Genomic DNA, 20652 nt, shown 5'->3' with positions numbered 1-20652 from the left:
GGATGAGAGTGATGCTGATAATGATGTGAGCGGAAGATGTACAGGTCGGCGATGCGGTGGATGTTAACGAATGCGAAGAAGATAATAATGATATTCAACAAATCAGTGCGCCTACTCTTGTATCTAGAAGTGTACAGACAACATATGACATAGTACCATCTGATGTGCGCAGGCAGGGTTCCAGGAGTATAATACGTCCAACTGTTCATATTCCGCGTTACCATAGGCCAAAAATACGGACAAGAGCAGACTGTCTCAAACTTTTTATCACCTATCACATGCGAGTGTAATAATAATCCAGAGGACAGTAAAATTCTACACCCATGTTTTGAAAGCTAGATTGAACTTGACTCTACAGAACTAAAGGCATTCTTTGCTCTACTAATAATTGGTGGTTTACACAAGATACATGGGAAACCTGCGTGCGAATTTCAATTAGGTGAGTATGACTTACCCTTGTTTTGAGTCACAATGAGCTTTTCAAGACTTGCGACTTTGTCATTCCCCTCCAATTCGATGACAAACTCAAAAGAGAAAAAGAAGAGCAGTTTCTGGATCAAAAGTTGAACCTATATGGGCTGTGTCTGAAATGTTGAGTGATGAATGGATTTCGTCTTTATCCCTTGGCGTTATATTACAGATGACGAGCACCAGTGTGCTTTCAGGGGACGGTGTCCATTCAAGGTGTACATTCCTCCAAAATCTGGACAGTATACGATAAGAGTTTGAGCTGCTGTAGGCTGTGAGACCATTACCTCATAAATACACAACTTTATACAGGTACAAGGAATCTGCTGAATGAAAGGAAATGTACCATGGGAAACGGGTGGTACATGAGTTGTTTGATCACATGCTGGTAAGTAGTAGGAACATTTCCACTGATCATTTTTTTCACATTTTTGCAACTTAATTATGGCAGGCAACAATGGAGTTTTAATTTCAGAACTGTGCATTGGCCTCACAATAAAACATTATTATTTTTGTGAAAATATTTTACATTTTATTGCCATGCAGTTGTTAGAACCACTTTGTGGTCAAAAAAGAATCCACAACACATAGCATGTTTTTCAAGACCTGACACCATGCGAGGAATATAATCGTTTTCAAATGCTTCAATTCGTGGTGTAGAGAGTCATCTTGAGATATCGATTATATCTAATCCTTCTGGAATAACTGCATGAACTGTTTAACAAATACTGTTGACTTTCGAGTAAGTGTGTTGCATCGTGTCATAGAGATTAGCAGTCACCAGCGCTGGGACGGTTTCGGGAAACGTGGAGGACGGAGAGACATAGTGTCTTCGTTTGAACTTCGTTTGAACTTTCACGAGTCGATGAACATTCGGTTCGTTATCCTGTCGAGGATGTACCCGCATCCTGACCACTAGACATGCCCTCGTGAACACGAACTGTCTTTTGTGTGTACTGGTCCAGAGCTGCCATGAAATTCTTGAGGAAACTGATTTTCCTTTTAATTTCATTTTAAGAGGATGATCAAGCCATGTGTGTTTTCACAGTGATAGTTACACTAACGTATTTTAGTGTGTTTTAAGCTGGCACAATGGCAAAACAAATACAGTGTGAGCCTTTTTTTCCGTTTTATGTATGGGCTTCACCTGCTATGATAGGTGCATTTTATCTGTTTAGCATAGGGATTGATTTCTGGCGCTATGTTCTGTACTTCATGTTCAACGTGCGAGACGGCAGCCGAGAGACTTGCTTCCAGAGCGACCTTGAGCCGACCCACAGAACTGGCAGTTAAGCGACCGTGTGGCGGAAGTCTGCGAAAGCAAGATGGACCGACTGCGTCATCAGAAGTGAAAAATTAGAAAGCCTATTCTAATTCAAATGAAATATGTTGGTTGCTTTTAAGACGCTCTTGTGCTTTCATCAAGTAACATTTAACAACCCAACTTTGTACAAGCTTATGCAAAGTGCTTTTATAAGAATATAGTTATTGCACGAACAGTGTAGTGCTACGGTGATTTATTATAAAGTAATCTTTTTATTTACCAAAGTGTGAGTCTTAAGTAGACAGTATTTTCTTGAATTTTATTTAATTATCATCTGTCAACGTAAGTGAATCAGAGAAAAGAGCATTTTTTTATACTCGAAAGGAAAATAATTTGTTACGCGAAATTTTACAACAGAGATATTGATGGGTTGGTTCGACTTTACGACGACGACCACATACCAGAGCAGAAGTGTTGGATTATGAAAGATCTCGACGTATCCTCCGAATAACTGTTCTAAAGGAACCTGGCATGAACAGAAACTAATTTAAAAATTCAATGAAAGCGAAATCGTACAGAAATATACAAGCAAATTTCGAAGCCTCTGTATAACCAATATCGTGTCTGATCTTCAGAAACGGCTCGAAAATATATCATACCTCTCAGGATGAACTTTGGTTCTTACAAGACTCATAACTGAATGAACATTTTTACATTTCTTGTGCTGATAGTACGTCTCTCATAACAAAGACAGTTTTCAAAACCTACCAACAAAAATGTGTGGTATATGCTTGCACAAAGCGGTGTCGTAGTATTGTGGAGTGGACGAAATGCTGAATTCGCATAGCAAAGACCATTAAACGTACACTGTGACATCAAGATAATGCCCGTATCTCGATGGACGGTGGGAATTAAAAATACTACGACGCCACAGCGCGCGTAACATCACAATTCTCTCCTTCTACAGCATGTTCCGAAAATATTAGTTCAAATTAGCACAACAGTCAGAGAATATCAAAGCAGGTATAATTAGTTAAATTTCTGATACTAGGGACGATTTACGCCAAAGGCTGTTCAGCATGCTAATTACAACAGCGGCATTCACAGAAACTATTCGAATGCGCGACCACGCAGTACATCGTCGAATCATTGATTGTTGTGTCCGCTCGAAGATTCCTGGCATGCCCGCAATGGTACCAGCAGCGACGGAAGTTCTAGCGACGAGCTCTTCTTCTGTTTCCACAACGGTTTCATACACCGGCTGTTTCATATGTCCAGAGGAACAACTCTATACGCATGACGTCACGTCACAGGACAACTTCGGCCGATCCATTGATTCCCGAAGGAGGCTCTGACGTGATACCTCACACCTATGCTGAAATGAGCTACACCCCGTCACGCTGGAAGTACATTCCCTGTCTAATATTCAGAGGCACATCCAAGCAGTACGGACATCCGTCAGTACGCAGACCAGTTTTAAATGTCAGTACGCATTCCCGGTCAGAGACACTGACACAACAGCTAAAAGTCAGCACCACGAAAATAAATGTTTCCTAAAATTACAAGTTGATTTCAGAGGCCACACGTGCTTATCGAAGTATATTTGTTTAATGTTCTCTACTTCCGATATTAATTTGAAGAATAGTTTCGGAAAACACTGTATACCTACACTGAGATTTTACATTTCCTTTTTTAGATTTTCTAGATTCTGTACACATTCAAACTTCTAGCTTGGCACTGTCCGACTCGTGGAATGTTTCGCTTTCTTTGGTTTTCAGCCTTTTCTTCATGGCATCTTTCGGAGACCTGAATTGGGAACTAATACGGCACTTTATGCGAAACGAGTGACAATGACACTTCTTTTCGATTAAAGATCACACTTCTGGTGGATCCACGATTCGTATCCCTAATGGAGCGTATGTGAACCAACATTTTTTGTTGTTGATCAGTCCAGATTCTTTCACCTTTAGGGGGAGTTTCTCGACCCAGTAACATAGTAAGGCGACCTGAACATATTTCTGCCACTCCAGAATCTTTGAAAAGGCATTTCGGTAGAATGAGGGTGACTCATTATACCGGAAGTCATCGGCCACCGTTTATGATTATTTTTATTACAAATCGAATCACTAGTTAGGTCGGAACCCAGGACACAGAGCGTTTTGAGTAAAAGTCAAAGACGCTACGCATACATCAGATAATAACGTCTCACTGAACTAAAACAAAGGCGTATAATGCAGTAGTAGCATGAGTGGTAATATCTAGCACTGCGACCAACTGTGACCGTCAGAATCACAAATGTAGATACTACTATTACAATTTGAACAAGAAATCTGACAACTACTTTTGCCCCAGTGGACAAGATACACCTTCACTTAGATCTACATTTAAATTTCACAGGGCACATTTCGGTTTGTGGTGGAAGGTATTTCATGTCTCACCTTAAATTCGCCTTTTCCAGTTCTAAGAATGGTACGCGGAAAGAAAGATTGTCATCAAGTTTACCTAGAAACAGACTCAAATATTTTTGGTTTACGGTCAGTTTCTTCTCGCTATGGTCCGTGCTTGGGCTGTACAGCATAAAAAATAATTTCGAGGTGCTCTGCGGTGCGTTATAATATGAATTGAACGTTAGTGATTTTGCCTACAAATTAACTGGATCGTCCTGAGTGACGCATGAAACTTGGATATACCTGCATATTTGACAGTACTACAGAGAAGAATATCCTGGGCTCAAGACTGTAGTTTTAGTGGAACATTTGTTAATGGTGGGAGGCAGTACGACACAGCAATAGTTTACTAAAACACGGACTGTCAGGTGTATCGTAGACGATCTCTTGGTGGAAATGTATATTACGCTCCTGCTATACGTACTGAAGTAATTCTCTGCTTGCCTTTAGTTTTAATTTAATACATATAAGCCAGGAGGAGTTTGTTAACACAGATGGCATGGGTATAATCTGTAAGAGTTATATTTTAGCTGGGGAAACATTTTTTTCCCTCAATCCACGATCTTGTTAAAGTGATACAACAGACGTCGAAATTCTATACCGATACGAATAAAACCTAAATTGCATTTTAGGGGCGACAGATTAAAAAGCCGCAGCACTCTTCTGTGGCCCACTGGAAAACATGATTGGAGATTTGAGCGAGAAAGACATGGCTGAAAGACTTGTTACGCGTATGTTTCGACAGTAGCTGCATCAAAGCTTTACAGAATCTCTGCAACGGAAATTTATGAGTAATATTGATATGTCATCCATATCTACTTCTCCAACCACACGCCGTAATCATTAAAAAGTAAATGGTTTAATCTGTCTAAACATAATTGGTAAAGGATGCTGGAATTTAAATTTGTAGCATGCTCCAATTACCGTGGGTGATGTTCAGTGCTTGTTACCAGTCGTAAGACAACCGAAAACCTTTCTCTCTTGATGCACTTGATTTCTGGGAAAACCGAGGGAAACCTGGTATCCAGAAACTATATAAAAAAGTAATCATCAGGCTAGATGGCGACCTGAGCAAGACCATCGAATGTTACTACCTTCTAAGTCGTGAACTGCTTGCTAAAGTAGATAACGGGGAAGTTCAAGCAAGCGATTAAAAATAAAAAATAAAAAGCTGTAGGAAAGCAAACTATAAAATTAAATTGTCACTTATAAGGATTATGGGCATCTACCTGATGAGAAGTAGAGCATTTTAACACCTTACATGGGAACGAAAATTATGTAAGCAGACGTATAGGGTAAGTCAGCGTGATATGATGAATCGAGTGAAATGGTGAATTGCTTTAATTCTTTACTGGTTAAATAGATGTCTCTGTATGTCTACATGCCAACAGTCTCTGATCATCTGTGTAGTGTGCACGTGTTGAAAACCAGCTCCGTTTTAAAAACCGCAAGTACTTTGTACAAAACTGTTTTCGATGCTACATAATTTTTGTATGCTGCATGTATTTGTAGATGTTACTTCAGGTAGCGTAGTCCGCGGGGTATTTTATGATATATTCTGCCTTCTTATACTGCTTATGTATACATGGAAGAACCCTGGAGATACTAGAAGGTTTCAGATAGATTATTTAAAGGTAAGACAGAGATTTAGGAACCAGGTATTAAATTGTAAGACATTTCCAGGGAAAGATGTGGACTCTGACCACAATCTATTGATTATGATCTGTAGATTAAAACTGAAGAAACTGCAAAAAGGTGGGAATTTAAGTAGATGGAACCTGGATAAACTGAAAGAACCAGAGGTTGTACAGTGTTTCAGGAAGAGCATAAGGGAACAATTGACAGGAATGGGAGAAATAAATACAGTAGAGGAAGAATGGATAGCTTTGAGGAATGAAATAGTGAAGGCAGCAGATGACCAAGTAGGTAAAAAGACGGGTGCTAGTAGAAATCCTTGGGTAACAGAAGAGATATTGAATTTAATTGATGAAAGGAGAAAATACAAAAAAAAAAGTAAGTGAAGCAGGCAAAAAGAAATACAAACGTCTCAAAAATGAGATCGACAGTAAGTGCAAAATGGCTAAGCAGGGATGGCTAGAGGACAAATCTAAGGATGTAGAGGCTTATATCACTAGGGGTAAGATAGATACTGCCTACAGGAAAATTAAAGAGACCTTTGGAGAAAAGAGCTCAGATGGAAACCCAGTTCTAAGCAAAGAAGGGAAAGCAGAAAGGTGGAAGGAGTATATAGAGGGTCTATACAAGGGCGATGTTCTTGAGGACAATATTATGGAAATGGAAGAGAAGGTAGATGAAGATGAAATGGGAGATATGATACTGTGTGAAGAGTTTGACAGAGCACTGAAAGACCTGAGTCGAAACAAGGCCCCGGGAGTAGACAACATTCCATCAGAACTACTGACGGCCTTGGGAGAGCCAGCCATGACAAAACTCTACCATCTGGTGAGCAAGATGTATGAAACAGGCGAAATACCCTCTGACTTCAAGAAGAATATAATAATTCCAATCCCAAAGAAAGCAGGTGTTAACAGATGTGAAAATTACCGAACTATTAGTTTAATAAGTCACAGATGCAAAATACTAACTCAAATTCTTTACATACGAATAGAAAAACTGGTGGAAGCCGACCTTGGGGAAGATCAGTTTGGATTCCGTAGAAATATTGGAACACGTGAGGCAATACTGACCTTACGACTTATCTTAGAAGAAAGATTAAGGAAAGGCAAACCTACGTTTCTAGCATTTGTAGACTTAGAAAAAGCTTTTGACAATGTTGCCTGGAATACTCTCTTTCAAATTCTGAAGGTGGGAGGGGTAAAATACAGGGAGCGAAAGGCTATTCACAATTTGTACAGAAACCAGATGGCAGTTATAAGAGTCGAGGGGCATGAAAGGGAAGCAGTAGTTGGGAAGGGAGTGAGACAGGGTTGTAGCCACTCCCGATGCTATTCAATCTGTATATTGAGCAAGCAGTAAAGGAAACAAAAGAAAAATTCGGAGTAGGTATTAAAATCCATGGAGAAGAAATAACAACTTTGAGGTTCGCCGATGACATTGTAATTCTGTCAGAGACAGCAAAGGACTTGGAAGAACAGTTGGACCGAATGGACAGTGTCTTGAAAGGAGGGTATAAGATGTACACTTGACAGAAAAAAAAGTTGTCACTGCCGAATACAACCAACATAACGTAGCTGAGTTGCAGGTCCTCTAAACACCAAAACCCCGTGGGGAACAGTCGTTTGACTACACACAATGGGTACCGCAAGAGACTACTAGAGACCAAAGGTCTTTATGGCTGTCAGTCTAAGCGTCAACTAATATCGTCATACAAAACATATTAGAAAACACGTTCTTAGCGATGAGATACCCCATAACACTCATAAACTGACCTTAATTACAAGTGACATTCCAAAAGTTCTGAGAATACGGGTTATTTTACATATATCGTACAGTAATCCTTAGTCAAAATTAAATACTTGAGACAATATACGGAGTTACAAAGCTGTACGGCAATTGGAAAAAAGTTTTTCGCACTCGCAAAGGTTTTCCATCCACGTGCTGAACGTCGCTCAACGGCGAGTGGCTCTGGAAACTGGGTATTGGACGAACCAGTAAAAAAACGCTATTAACGGCAACAAGCACTCTACGGAAATCCCAACATTAACAGCGAATCACCAGTAATATCATTGTTCTCGTATCACATCAACAGCTACGTGTACACAAATTTGAACTTTAAATGACATGACCAACGTTGTCGTTCTGGTCATAGCCATTGCTAACTATAGCCATTGCTAACTAAGCTAAGCTCTGTTTGTGCTTATTGATCACTACGCATAAAGAGACGTGAAGTATAGACGTTTGCACCAGTATCAGTTATCAATTCTGATCCTGCAAATAAATAACGAAAATTTTGTACTGAACTGGGAATCCTGTCATAAAAGTCCTGGGAACTACCCCCAAAGACGTTTAATATATCATTCACAAGGAACAAGGTATGCTCATGTTTAAATTTGAAATGCCATCATGTAAAGCTTGTGACAGGGATGCGAACCCAGCAACTAACCGGATTGTTAACGAAGTACGTAAAATTAGAAGTTAAATATCAAATGTTTTCACCAATAGCGAGATGTTTGAACCTTAAATGACGGTAGAATTGTTTTTGCCTGACTGGGATTCGAACCCAGCATCGAGCGCCGTCGTTTTCTAGGCAGGAACAGACGATAAATCGCTATTGTTGGTTCACCAGTAGCGAGATGTGCGTATGTTTAGCTAGACATCAGGCCACGGAAAATTCTGTGCTGAATGGAATTCAAACCCGCACACGTGGTCATGAAGACACTTTGTCAAATTCTTTTCCAATAATAGCTAGGAGTGGCATGTTTGTACTTTCAATGATGTGATGGAAAATACTCTGCTGGCTAGAAGTTGAATCCACAACATATCGTCGTTGGTGATCACAACGAACACAACCTCAAACCCAAATCCTTTTTCGCCAGTAGAATGGAGAGGAATGTTTGAACTTGAAAAGATGTAAGGAAACGTTTGATCTTGTAATGTTGTGATAAAAAGCTCATCATTTGGCTGTGAGCTGAAACGAACACGTTACAGCTGACAACGCACGAAGAGACGTTGAAAATGCAACTATTTTTCACTAGTACTTCGGAGTGCACATGCTAGATCTTGAAATGAAATAATGAATATTTTGTGCTGATGAGGATTCGAAGCCAGATAGGTGCCTTTCGAGAAGGCCTAGAAGAGTTTGCAATCTTGGGGAACAGAGTGAAACCGAATTCAAATCCCAGTCCAGCACCACAATTTTCAACGTCTCAGTTTCAAATAAAGTAAGAGCCTTGAGAACTTACATGGCCATTGGTTCGTTAAATGAAATACTTTTTCTAGTTTACGACGACTTGCTGGTGACAGAGTCTCTGCCTTCCAGGGTTTCTCCATCTGTCACAGCTCAAACGAATGCCGCTTTGCCCCAGTCGGCAGCGAAGGGATGTTATCTTTACTGCGGATATTGAACTACGAAGCTTACTGGCGTTACTAGGGGTGAAGGAGAATTACTTGTGTGTGTTAAAAATCTACGCCTGACATGAGATGTGAACCTACACGCTTTGCACATCAATACAAGTTAATCCACCAGACCACAGAACCCCCTGCCAAGAACATAATTATGAATTGCAGAGTATTCATTTAGATGTAGATGTAGATGTCAAGGGACGGGTAACAGTAAGGAAGGCGGGATCTGGGAATGGATAGAAGTGCAGAAGTGCAAAATATAAGCGTGAAATGCTTGCAAAGTATTGCTTACTTAGATGTGTGCCACAGTTCGTTTTATCTTAGGTCCGAGAGATAAGGAAGGACTGTTTTCAGAGCGAAGAATGGGTTATAGGGAAGGGGAGATCAAAGAATACGGTTTCATAGGTGTTGAGAGGAATGATAGAGAGTAAAGACAGCAACAATTAAAAGAGAAAATATAGCGTTAATGGAAACCGCTAGATTTGTTTATAAAGTTTTGGAGGAATGGAATAGAAGGGCACTTGCGGCGATAGTGTCAGAGAGAGAGAGAGAGTGTGACAAAGAATAGAGGAGATATTAACAACGAGTAAACATAATATGAAATCGTTTGCGTATTGTGTGGAGGACGGAGGGTGTATTCATGGGTGGAGGGGAAGAGAGAGATGTATTTGAAATAACGAAAACTACTGTGACAGAGTCCATCTACGCTGATTAGTTTGTAAGTATCTAGAGAGGGTATAAATGAAATCAAAATGCAATATTTAACAAACTGTATATTCAAAAGAAACCCACTTGAATTAAAAAGGCAACTCAAACGAAAACTAACCCATATTGTATCTTTTATGTTACCACGCGATCTTCCATTAGCTCCCAATGAGGAAAATAAAAAAACATCTCTAATATTTTATCCAGAATCCTTCATTACTTTGTACTGCTATCAAGCGTCTTTGCATACGTAACAGCCTGAAGAAGCAACTTCCTGCCAGGCTTCCAGGACGCAGTCCCAAAGAGCGTCCGCAGTAGTTAGTTGGTTTCGTGGCCAGATCTCTGTTAATGTTCTGGTGACCTCAGACAACATGTTTTCCATGGGGTTCATATCAGCCGCCCGTGGCGGCCGGTCCATGACATTGACGCCAATCGTGGAGAGCCGCTGCTGAACAAATGCAGACTTGTGAATGGGAGAATGGTCCCCTTGCAGTGTGACGTCCCCTTCTGCGTATAGCATTCGTACTGACGGAAGCATCACATTTTCCAATATGTGGGAATACTGCACGCTGTCCAGAGTTCCTTCTATCCTGTGAAGAATTCCCACCCTTCTCGCAGAAATCAAACCCCAGCAGGTAACAGATAGCCGGCCACTTCTTCTCGTCGTGGTTACATATTCGCGTCGATGGTGAGTCCCTTGCGGCCTGTAAACGATTCGTGGATCGTCGTTACTGGTGGAAAACACGTTCTCATCAGTGAAAATGACGCTGTCTCACGACGCCCTCAGATGGAGCTCCGCAAATGCTAGCCGGTATAAAACGTCGTCTTCGCTGAGCTCTTGTTTCACGGCGGATCGTCGTGCATGCAGTCCAGCGTCCCTCAGCCTTCGGCGAGTCGTGTCTCTGGAGCCGGGGAAGTTGGTCTCCCGCCGCAACTGCTTTGCGTTCATAAAGGGATTTTCTTTGCTCCTAGACACTAGGTCCCTGTCTTCCTGCTGTGAGCTCTCTCTCTTCCTGCCTGAGCCAGGAACCCTGTTGGTGGTGCCTCTTTCAAGGCAAATCCTCCATCATCTCGTTGCAGTGGTATGTGGTACGCCATACCGTTTGCCAGCTTCTCTGATGGAACATCCTCCTTCTTCAATGAGAGCGACGACTCTATCTCGAATAGACATCTCCCAGTGAGCCATTACGGCAGACAGCCTGATGTGTATTTCTGCATGCCGCTCTCATACTGATGCCAGGAGAGGAGATAAACATATTTACGTCAAATGAAGCGGCAGAAGCAGAGACATGCGGCGCAGCCGTGCTGGCTCGTCCCGGGCTGCTGGCCCACCAACGCCACCGCCAATTCGCTCACTTCCGTCTCGCCTCGGCCAGCCTGGCTGGCTCGTAGCTCGCGAGCCGCGGCTAGTACAGAGCCGGGCCGCAAGGCCACGATCACTCCTTGAAGGATCAAAAGTTACACCTAACCTACCCAAGTCTGTAGTATAAACTAACGCAGCTACAGCTATTCTGCTATATAACATGTGCAGGCACACCTACAGTTGACGATTCATTCCAATATTTGACGAACAATACGTTCAAAAATACATTCATTTTAAACATAGCTACCACAAAATAGCCGGCCGCTGGTGGCCGAGCGGTTCTAGGCGCTTCAGTCTGGAACCGCTGACCGCTACGGTCGCAGGTTCGAATCCTGCCTCGGGCATGGATGTGTGTGATGTCCTTAGGTTAGTTAGGTTTAAGTAGTTCTAAGTTCTAGGGGACTGATGACCTGAGATGTTAAGTCCCATAGTGCTCAGAGCCATTTGAACCACAAAATATTTCACCTAGCTAGCAATAGCATGATTCAGGAAACTATTCTTTCTTGTAAGCGCTCTGCGTTAGATATAGCCTTAAGAAAACGTGTATTCAACCACAACAAGTAAGCGGAATGTAAAAGTGAATAGGTTTGGCGGCAGCTTCTCCAAATAATAGTATATACGTAGTACATAAGACACGTTTTGTGCACTTATAACATGTACTCAGTGTCTCTGAAACAATACGTGCTGCACGACGGAAAATACTTTCTGCTGAGGCACATCATTTACATCTCAGTGATACACGACTGCTAGAGAACATTGCTCTTTACGGCAGTCAATCCACTTGTAAATTAACACCATGATGTCGCAGATATTAGGCAACACGTTACTAGGGATGAGAAAGGCCTTAAGGTTTGCAACTAAACATGCTACTCCTAGCTACTATTGAATAAGAATTTGGTTATTAACGTGTCCTCATAACCATGTGTGGGGCGTTCGATTCTCAGTCAGCATAGACATTTTCGTCGCCTTGTTTCTAGTTAAACATGCGCACATCTCGCTGATGGTGGACCAACATTGGACATTTCTCGTCTGTTCCTGGTTAGACAACGACGGCGGTACGCGCCGGGTTCGAATCCCGGTCAGGCAATACAACTTCAGTCGTCATTTAAGGATCCAACCTCACTACTGGTGACAAACTGTGATATCTACATTCTGATTTTACCTACTTATTCAACAATCTGATTAGGTGCTGGGTTGGCATCCTTGTCACCAGCATTACATGATGGCATTTCAATTTTAAACATGTGAATCCTTTGTTCCTTGACAATGCAATAATATACAACGTCTTTCGAGGTTAATTACCAAGAAGGTAATTGCCATGTTAGGGTTCCTGGTTTCGTACAAACATTATCGTCATTTACGTCCAAGTTGAGAATTGATAATTGACACTGGTGCAAACGTCAGTATTTGACGTCTCTTTCTGCCTAGTGATCGAGTCTCGATAAGGCACAAAGCTTTGCTTGGTTAACAATGGCTTTACGCTCTGGGTTTGCATCCGGATCCAGAACGAGGACGTTGGTCATGTCATTTATAGTACAACTTTGTGTATAGCTAACTGTTGGTGAGTAATGTGAACAATGATATTACTTGTGATTCGCTGTTAATGTTGGGATTTCCGCAGAGTGCTTGCTGCTGTAAATTACGTTTTCTTTTAACTGCTTAGCATTACATAAAGTTAATGGGAAACGACTCCCCGTTGAACGTTGAATGACGTTCAGCATGTCTTGGGTAAACCTTTTAGACAGCAAAGAACTTGTTTCCAATTGCCATACAATTTTATAGCTCCATATACTGACTCAAATATTTAATTGTGCCTAAGGAATACTGAAAGATTTATGTGACAGAACTAGTTGTCCCATAACGTTTGAAAAGTCACTTATTGTAATTAAGTTTACTTTACAAACGTTAAGGACTGTCTGATCTCTTCTGTACTATCGTGGTGTTACTTTACATCTGGACGGACTGTCATAAAGACTGGTGTTCTCTAGTAGTCTCTAGTGGAACCCATTGTGTATCTTACAACGACTGTACTGTGGAGGGTTGCGACGATATGCAACACAGATATGCTATGTTGGTTGCTATTCAGGTGCAGCCTACACGTTGGATTCAGGCGCGACCCACTTTTTTTTCTGTCGAGTGTACATCAACAAAAGCAAAATGAGCATAATGCAATGTAGTCGAATTAAGGCGGGTGATGCTGAGGGAATTAGATTAGGAAATGAGACACTTAAAGTAGTAAAGGAGTTTTGCTATTTGGAGAGCAAAATAACTGATGATGATCGAAGTAGAGAGGATATAAAATGTAGACTGGCAATGGCAAGGAAGCGTTTCTGAAGAAGAAAAATTTGTTAACATCGAGTATAGATTTAAATGTCAGGAAGTCGTTTCTGAGAAAGTATTTGTATGGAGTGTAGCCATGTATGGAAGTGAAACATGGACGATAACTAGTTTGGACGAGAAGAGAATAGAAGCTTTCGAAATGTGGTGCTACAGAAGAATGCTGAAGATTAGATGGGTAGATCACATAACTAATGATGAGGTATTGAATGGAATTGGGGAGAAGAGGAGTTTGTAGCACAACTTGACTAGAAGAAGGGATCGGTTGGTAGGACATGTTCTGAGGCATCAAGGGATCACCAATTTAGTATTGGAGGGCAACGTGGAGGGTAAAAATCGTAGAGGGAGACCAAGAGATGAATACACTAAGCAGGTTCAGAAAGATGTAAGTTGCAGTAGATACTGGGAGATGAAGAAGCTTGCACAGGATAGAGTAGCATGGAGAGCTGCATCAAACCAGTCTCAGGACTGAAGACCACAACAGCAACAACATGTAGTACATAACTTAGAAAGCGTTGCGTCTAGTGTTTTGAAGTTCTTGCCGTGCTGTTCACCGTTTCACCCGTAGCAAATGGGAGAAATGGTGAACTCGGGCAGGGGTGATACTGTGAAGGACTTTTCTTATGTGTAAAGTGTAAAGCTTTTATTTGGGTACATCCCAGCCAGGGTTTTTGACAAGTCATGAAATGTTAGCGTTTCCTATCCCATGCGAGAGTTATATTCTGTTTTATCCGACGTCTCATTACAATCGTTAATTTAAAAATTAGTTTTCGTATATTTTTTTGCGAGTACAGTTTGGTTTGTCAGTGATTGAAAAAGCAAATGTTCTAACTATCGCCATTGCTCCAGGCAAAGATGCCTACGTTTTACAAAAGACAAAAAGGATCCAGCCGTGCTGATTATACAGAGGAGCAACTTACCGATGCCGTAAGAGCGGTGTAAAATGGAATGAGCCTGAATAAAGCCTCAAAGGAGTTTAACGTTCCATGGTCAACGCTGAAGAGACGATTAGTAAACGGGTGCTTTACGAAAAAACCTTTGGGTGGGCCGCCTGTACTAACACAAGAATGTTAGAAAAAGTTGGTAAAACATATCATAAAACTACAAAACTTCGGATTTGCACCGACAAGCACAGAAGTACGTACCATGGCATATAAACTGGCTGAGTAATATAACCAACATCACAAATTTAACCGAGAAAAAGAAACTGCTAGTATGGACTGGCTACATTTACTCTTAAAAAGAAATCCGGAACTCTCAATCCGCAAATCGGAAGGAGTTTCACAAGCATGGTCAAGGGGTTTAAGTACGAGAAACGTTTCAAACTATTCTTCTTTGCTGCAGAATATCTCGGTAGAGCATAACCTCCTTGATAAGCCGGGAAATATATTCAACGTAGATGAGTCCGGACTTCATCTGAATAATAGACCGGGTTACGTATTGGCAGAAAAGGGATCTAAGTGCGTTCCAGCGATAACATCCGGTGAAAAGGGTGAAACCATATCTGTAATCGCTTGCTGCAATGGAGAGGACATGTTTTCACCCCCAGCTTGTGTTTTGAAGGGAAAAAAATGAAAATACCGAGTACAAGGACGGTATGCCGCCGGGTTCCACGATTTTCATGTCACAAAAGTCGGCGTACGTAACAACTAATATCTTTCTTTTGTGGCTAAGAAAGATTTTGCACCGAAGAAGCCTGAGGGAAGAGTCGTGCTTTTTTTGGATGGACCAAAGGAAAAACCGTAACCAAAGAGACTACCAAAGGAATTATCAAAAAGAAGATGCCTAAGAAACGAAAAGCGTCTACCACTGACACCGAATCCGACTCGACGCTGGATATCCAATTTTGAGACGATGATGACGACGCAGATAATGAAGAATGTTGTTGTGTAGGGTGCGGTGAACAGTACAGTTGCACTAAAAAGGATGTGGATTGGATCAAATGTATTAGCTGCCAACGTTGGCTGCATGAAGACTGTTCAAAATATGAATCTATGTGTGAGGTATGTGCAAAAAGCAGGGGAAATAATTTTTAACAATTTCACCATTTCACCCATATCCATGGGTGAAATGGTGAAATTGATAAAAATAAGTATTCTTTTTCTTTTAAATTTTGTAGTGCCTTAAAGAGGATGTAGTACTGTTAATCTATTACTTATGTATTTTGTGAAAGGAGAGTGTTTTTATTTTGTTTAAAGAAACAATTTCTTGTCTTGTAAGAGGCCCAAATTTTTTGTTCGCCATATCACCCTGATTTACCCTATAGGTAAATATCCTATCTGTAGAAGGGAACGAAGGATATTAACCAGAAATCATCTGATGATACAATTTCTCAGTCCAGAACATAATACTGTCAAATACACTGGCGGAAAAAAATCACAACACCAAGAAATTTGTGCGACATAAGCGAAAATTGGTACGCGTATTTCGACATCTTAAAAATGAAGTCTTTGAAATTTCGTGCCAATCGAATAAAACTGGCACTAGCAGCGCCACTACAAGGACTCAAATCAGGTGTTCTTCAAATACACGCTATAACGGACGTGAGCGTTAGTTACCTCTGAGATCGGACTTGGTGAGTTGATGTTAGTCAAGAACGCCTTTAAGGTCACAAATACCTCACTGAGCCTGAACGGGGTCATGTAATAGAGCTACAAGAAGCTGGATGTTCCTTGCGCGAAATCCCAGAGAAACTTGGCAAGAAACTAGCCACTGTACATGACTGCTGGCAGCGTTAGTCACGAGAATGTACGATCGCAAGAAGACCGGGCTCCGGATGGCCTCATGGCACTACCAAGAGCGAAGACTGTCGTGTTTGGCGTATGGCATTGGTGCATCGTATTAGATCTACAGTAGCAATTTCAGAACCATTTGGCACCACTTTGACACAACGAACTGTTACAAATCGGTTACTTCAAGGACAGCTCCGAGCCAGACGCCCTGTAGCGCGCATTCCACTGACCCCAAACCACGGCATTTGCGACATCAGAGCCGGCCGCAATGGCCGTGCGGTTCTGGCGCTGCAGTCCGGAACCGCGGGGCTGCTACGGTCGCAGGTTCGAATCCTGCCTCGGGCATGGGTGTGTGTGATGTTCTTAGGTTAGTTAGGTTTAAGTATTTCTAAGTTCTAGGGGACTTATGACCTAAGATGTTGAGTCCCATAGTGCTCAGAGCCATTTTTTTTGCGACATCAGCGGCGTCAAGCAAGAGATCATTGGAGGGCAGGGTGAAGGTCTGTTGTGTTTTCTGATGAAAGTTGGTTCTGTGAGAATGAAGTCTTTCGTGACGGCATCATTGTATGAAATATTCTCTTACCTCTTGCCGCCTCAATTCGGGGTAAAACATCATGCTTTCGGCGATTACCTCCGTCGTCTTCGTCAGTTGCTCCTGACCAAGACTTTGGAGGTAATCGCCGAAAGCATGATGTTTTACCCTGAATTGAGGCGGCAAGAGGTAAGAGAATGTTTTATACAAAGCTGGTTCTGTCTCAGTGCAAGTGATGGCCGTGTGTCGGTTAGGAGGAGACCATTTGAGGGCCTGCAACCAACCCGTCTGTGTGCTAGACGCACTGGACCTACACCCGAAGTTATGGTCTGGGGTGCGATTTCGTATGACAGCAGGAGCACCCCCTTCGTTATTCCACGCACCCTGACTGAAAATCTGTACCCTAGTCTGGTGATTCAACCTTTTGCGCTGCCTTTCATGAACAGCATTCTAGGGCATGTTTTCGAATAGGATAACACCGCATATGTCTCCAATAGAGCATATACGAGGGTTGGAACTTTAATAGTGGCAACTATTTACTTACAGCTCGTACGAAATAGATACGTGCTTCAAAGTTTTACTGACCTTCAAAGTAGTCACCAGCATTGTGTATAACCCGTTGCCAGGGATGTGGAAGTCGTAGGATACACTTAGCAATAGCAGCTGTGTTGACAGTTCGAGCGGCGCTGTCTATTGCCCGAAGAATTTGTAGCAGTTCGCCAGACGCTGTGACCTAGCGGTTCTAGGCGCTTCAGTCTGGAACCGCGCTGCTGCTCCGGTTGCAGGTTCGAATCCTGTCTCGGTCATGGATGTGTGTGATGTCCTTAGGTTAGTTGGGTTTAAGTAGTTCTAAGTGTAGGGGACTGATGACCTCAGATGTTAAGTCCCACAGTCCTTAGAGCCATTTTGTAACAGTTCTGAAGCGAATGCCGTGAAGTGTTTTCTTCAGTTTAGAAATCGAGTTGAACTCACGAGGGCTGAAGTCAGGGCAGTGCAGTAGGTAGTATGGCACTTAGCAGCACCATCAGTCAAACAAATCAGTAACAGGTTACACTGTACGTGCTTGAGCAAATCAAATGTTCAAATGTGTGTGAAATCCTATGGGACTTAACTGCTAAGGTCATTAGTCCCTAAGCTTACACACTACTTAACGTAAATTATCCTAAGGACAAACACACGCACCCATGCCCGAGGGAGGACTCGAACCTCCGCCGGGATCAGCCGCACAGTCCATGACTGCAGCGCCTTAGAGCGCTCGGCGAATCCCACGCGGCGTGCTTGGGCACTGTCCTGCAAAATGATGATCAGGTCCCGCAGAAAGTGTCAATACTTCTGTCTCTACGCTGTTCATTTTTGGAAAACAACCTACGACCAGCTTAGAGACAGAAGTGATGACACTTTCTATAGGACCTCACCATCATTTTGCAGGACAATGCTCAAGCACGTACAGTGCAAGCTGTTACTGATTTGTTTGATGATGGGGCTGCTAAGTGCTAGAGCACATACTGCACTCCCCTGATTTAAGACCTCGTAAGTTCAACTCGATTTCCAAACTGAAGTAAACACTTCACGGCATTCCTTCAGAACTGCTACAAATTCGCCGGGTAACAGGCCGCGCTGCTCGAACTGTCAACACAACTGACACTGCTAAGAGTATCCTACGACTTCCACATCGTGAGCAACGGGTTATACAAAATGATGGTAACTACTTTGAAGGTCAGTAAAACTTTGAAACAAGTATCTGTTTTGTACTAGCTGTAAATAAATAGTTGCCACTATTAAAATTCCAACTCTCGTATGGGGCATCATGAGATGACAACCTTAGTGTCATCCACAAACACCATTAACCATCCCTATATTGACCAACCAAATACAATAAGCATGGAATTCTTTACCACAAACTGACATCCGGCACATGTTCAACAGAATGCAATGCATGCAGATTTGCATGCCCGCATTCAACATTCTGGCGCTTACACAAGTAATTAAAGTACCAGCATTTCAAATGGCTCATATGGTTCTGAGCACTATGGGACTTAACATCTGAGGTCATCAGTCCCCAAGAACTTAGAACTACTTAAACCTAACTAACCTAAGAACATCACACACATCCATGCCCGAGGCAGGATTCGAACCTACGACCGTAGAGGTCGCGCGGTTCGGGACTGAAGCGCCTAGAACCGCTCGGCCACAGTGGCCGGCACCAGCGTTTCAAAAAAAAATGGTTCAAATGGCTCTGAGCACTATGGGACTTAACATCTATGGTCATCAGTCCCCTAGAACTTAGAACTACTTACACCTAACTAACCTAAGGACATCACACAACACCCAGTCATCACGAGGCAGAGAAAATCCCTGACCCCGCCGGGAATCGAACCCGGGAACCCGGGCGTGGGAAGCGAGAACGCTACCACACGAACACGAGCTGCGGACACCAGCGTTTCACATCTGCAATTGCTTATCTTGTGTTTTCATTAATATGTGATCTTGCAATATTAATAACTTAAATGTGTTAGCTAGACAAAAGAATTCACGAAATTTCATTGCACTACATTAATTACTTTTTGATCTAACTTACTCTGCGTCAGTGTATATATCCAAGGTTCGTTCACCATGGAGGAAGATGCAGTTAAAATGTAGGCAAAATGAAAATACCGCAAGGCACTTGAAAATTATTTTATGTGTGGTAGACAACCCAGATGTGGACCACAGCCATAAGCACATTGTTTATGCAACTGAAGAATATTACTGCCTCCTACACGCATGTGGCCGCGCGGGGTAGCCACGCGGTCTCAGACGCCTTGTCGGGCTTCGCGCGGCTCCCCCCGTTGGAGGTTCAAGTCTTCCCTCAGGCATGGGTGTGTGTTTTGTCCTTAGCGTAAGTTTGTTTAAGTTAGATTAAGTAGTGTGTAAGTCTAGGAACCGATGACCTCAGCAGTTTGGTCGCACAGAAGCGTACCACAAATTTCCAATTTTCTACACGTGTCTCGAAAAGAGAAAATCCAGGAAATTAGAGAATGCAATGTAGGTTAGCCAACAATCACTCTTTAGGTTGGTTAATGGCTTTTTTTAAACCTGAGGAATAATTATAATGAACGAGCATTTGTTTTGGTAGTAGAGAGGTAGACTACGTGGAAATCGATCACACAATATTTACGATTCTCCATCCAAATTACTCAGATCGGATCCTTGTTAAATTCGCAATCGAAGCAAGACTTGGTTAGATGATTATTTGTGGTGATGCACTGGTAACTATGTCTGTTAACAACTCCACCTGTTTGTTGATGGTAGGCATTCTGATCGTGTTGCTATGCTAAACGCCTTCCCTGCACTAGAAGATGTATGTACGAGTGGTGAACTAGCTGAGACTGCTTTCGTGGAGCTGGGTTTACTTGGGATAGGCCAATCTTCACTAAGCAGCCATCGGAACATTTTGCCGTTTAGTCAATAATTCCTGTGCGCGATCACAATCGTCGATAATGTTGCAGATCCATGTGGGTTTTACAGCATGTATTACTTTACCTTTCAAGCTACGATTCAGGCAACACTTTAGTACATCTTTCCTCCCTAGGTGGCGGCGGCTGTATTAGAGGCATTGTGTATAATGGAGAGGATTCCTGCTGAGAAAAAATCCAGGAGAGTATGGTACGATGATATATTACGAGGGTGAGTCAAAACCTTAAATTTGTAATAACAAATCGAAATTTCGCGCCGTTATGCTGTAATTTGCTAAGCGGACTACAAACAGCGTGCACAATGGC

Source organism: Schistocerca serialis, chromosome 6 (assembly GCF_023864345.2).
Source record: "Schistocerca serialis cubense isolate TAMUIC-IGC-003099 chromosome 6, iqSchSeri2.2, whole genome shotgun sequence".
Classification (NCBI taxonomy): domain Eukaryota; kingdom Metazoa; phylum Arthropoda; class Insecta; order Orthoptera; family Acrididae; genus Schistocerca; species Schistocerca serialis.
This window is presented reverse-complemented; position numbering follows the sequence as displayed.